We start from the raw sequence: 3,388 nt of genomic DNA on the forward strand, positions 1-3,388 counted from the left end.
TTCTTGCTACATTTATATCCATGTTAAGAAAAGTAGGCGTTCCAAGCAACTGGCGGGGTGAAAATCTATGGATCGTTAAGAATCACAGTAGAGAGACCATCCCCAATGCATTTAATGAAACCAGATGGTTGTAATAGGAGGAGCTATTCGTTTTAGCTCTTTTACTCCACGAGTGAAAATTTTCATATTTAAAGTTCATGAGGCTAAAATAATAAAAATTACTATCATTAAATATTTTTGACAACCTTAGAAGCCATAAAAGTAGTTCTCACAACTTTGAGGTCTTTAATATTAAGATCACCTCTGTCCTTCGGAAGATTGATCCGACTCCACTTAACCAAACGAAGACTTTTCCTCTTGTTCTTTTCAAATAGGAAATCCCTAGCCTTCTTGATGATACCCTCCATCACTTTAATAAGCATAACACGTTACTAAACTTAACATTGGGAATGGCATCAATAGTGGAATTAATAAACACAATTATACCAGCTTGATAGAGTGCCTTGACACCTCCCACAGAGCTTAGCATCAACCTTCTCAAGGGTCCAATCTTTTTGCTTAAGAAGAGCGGGGGATAAATTAACACCTAAATATCAAATAGAAAAATATCTTTGCTGAATGTCCAAGGTAGCCTCGAATCCCTCTTAATAATGGGGCTACACTATGAAAGTAGGTAGAAGAATGATTTAGCCATATTTTCCGTTCCTTTTTTGTATTGGATTTTATAATCATACCCCAGCAATTATGTGACCCATCTTTGCTGTGCCGGAGTGTGTATATACTGTCCCATAAAGTATGGAAGGCTCTTTTGATCGGTTCGAATAATGAATCGTCTACCAATCAAATAAAGCCTCCACTTTGTCACCGTATGCAGAATTGCCAACATCTCTCTCTCATAAGTCGATAATTGTTGCGATTTTTGTGACAAAGCCTTACTAAGAAAAGCTATGGGACGTCCTCCTTGCATTAGTACCACTCCTATGCCAACACCCAATGCATCACATTCCATAATGAACTCTTTGGTGAAGTCTGGTAGCGCTAAAACGAGTGTCATCATCATTGCTGTTTTTAATTTTTCAAAGGCTGAAGTAGCTTCATCCGTCCATCTAAAAGAGTCCTTCAATAAAAAAGTGAGAGGAGCAGCGATCTTGCCATATCCGGCGATGAAGTGTCGATAATATCCGGTCAGCCTCAAAAATCCTCTCAATCCGGTGGTAGTAGTAGGAATAGGCCAAGCGGTCATACATGCAACATTTTGAGGATCTGCCGCTATACCATCCGCTGAAATGATGTAGCCTAAATACTCCACTTGTGGTACCCTCCATAGGCACTTGGACTTCTTGATCTTCAATTGGTTTTGCTTCAACAAATTCAGCACATTCTCCAAATGCCGCCAATGCTCCAATTCAGTCCTACTATACACCAAAATATCGTCAAAAAATACCAAGATATACCTTCGCACGAGAGGCCGAAATATATCATTCAAGAGGCTTTGAAAGGTAGCTGGAGCATTGGTGAGACCAAAAGGCATCACCCGAAACTCGTAATGTCTGTCCGGAGTCTGAAATATAGTTTTATGCACATCCGCCGGGTGAACTCTAATTTGATGATACTTGGCCCTCAAGTCAAGCTTACTAAATATAGTCACCCCTATAAACTCGTCTAGCAATTCCTCAATTACCAGAATGAGATATCGGTCCTTGATAGTAATAGCGTTTAGTGCTAGATAGTTGAGACAAAAATGTCATGTCCCATCCTTTTTTCGCACCAAAAGCACAGGGAATGAGTATGAGCTATGACTTGATTATATGAGGCCTTGCTCCAACATTTCGGCTACCATCTCTGAGATAACTTCTTTTTGCACATGTGGATACCGATATGGCCTCACGTGATAGTCCACCGCTCTATGCAATGGTCCACCGCTCTCCTCGGCGGCAACTCTTACAACTCCTCAAGTAGTATAAAAAAGTTATCTAATAAATTAGACAATTCAATAATAGTACCTGAACTCATTTGAGGCTCATCTCTGCTGGTCCTAACGCAAAAAGATAGGCCAAATCATACGCACAAGGTAGCCCCATCATAGGCTGGATCGCAGGAATCGGCAAAAATCAAACACCATCAAGCCTCACATCTTTGTTTCCTTATTTAAATTTCATCCACATGCTCTGGAAATCAAATATGACGGGTCCCAAACTTTGTATCCACTGAGCACCAAGTACAATGTCCGCTCCTCGCAATGCCAACGGATACAAGTCCACAATGATATCATGTCCTTGCACCAGTATACCGACCCGGCGACACAAGCTCTCCGCCTTAAGGCATCACTCGGAACTCGTAATGCTTGTCCGAAGTATGAAATATATTTTTATGCACATCCGCCGGGTGAACTCTAATTTGATGATACTTGGCCCTCAAGTCAAGCTTACTAAATATAGTCGCCCCTATAAGCTCATCCAGCAACTCCTCGATTACCAAAATGAGATATCGGTCCTTGACGGTAATAGCGTTTAGTGCTCGATATTCAGGATAAAAATGCCATGTCCCATCCTTTTTTCGCACCAAAAGCACAGGGAATGAGTATGAGCTATGACTTGATTATATGAGGCCTTGCTCCAACATCTCGGCTAAGATAACTTCTTTTTGCACATGTGGATACCGATATGGCCTCACGTGATAGTCCACCGCTCTATGCAATGGTCCACCGCTTTCCTCGGCGGCAACTCTTACAACTTCTCAAGTAGTATAAAAAAGTTATCTAATAAATTAGACAATTCAATAATAGTACCTGAACTCATTTGAGGCTCATCTCCTGCTGGTCCTAACTCAAAACGATAGGCCAAATCATACGCACAAGGTAGCCCCATCATAGGTTGCATCGCAGGAATCGGCAAAAATCAAACACCATCAAGTCTCACATCTTTGTTTCCTTATTTAAATTTCATCCACATGCTCTAGAAATCAAATATAACGGGTCCCAAACTCTGTATCCACTAAGCACCAAGTACAATATCCGCTCCTTGCAGTGCCAACGGATACAAGTCCACAATGATATCATGTCCTTGCACCCGTATACCGACCCGGCAACACAAGTTCTCCGCCTTAAGCTTTGTGCCATCTCCAATAGCAACATCAAATCTCATGGTTGGTTCGGCATTCAAACCCAATCTCCTCACTAACCTCTCGTCTAAAAAGTTATGTGTACTCCCTGAATCGATGAGGATGTGCACACAATGCTTTCTAACGAGTATGTCTACTCGTAACGTCCTCAACGTGGAAATACTCGAATATGCATTCATTGATATTTTAGCTTGGATATCTTCTTCCATGCCCTCCTCAACGGTCTCCTCAGGGACCTCCTCTGGACACTCTCCATCATCAACAACCT

Source organism: Typha latifolia, chromosome 12 (genome assembly GCF_019914945.1).
Source record: "Typha latifolia isolate L0001 chromosome 12, TyphaL0001v2, whole genome shotgun sequence".
Classification (NCBI taxonomy): Eukaryota; Viridiplantae; Streptophyta; class Magnoliopsida; order Poales; family Typhaceae; genus Typha; species Typha latifolia.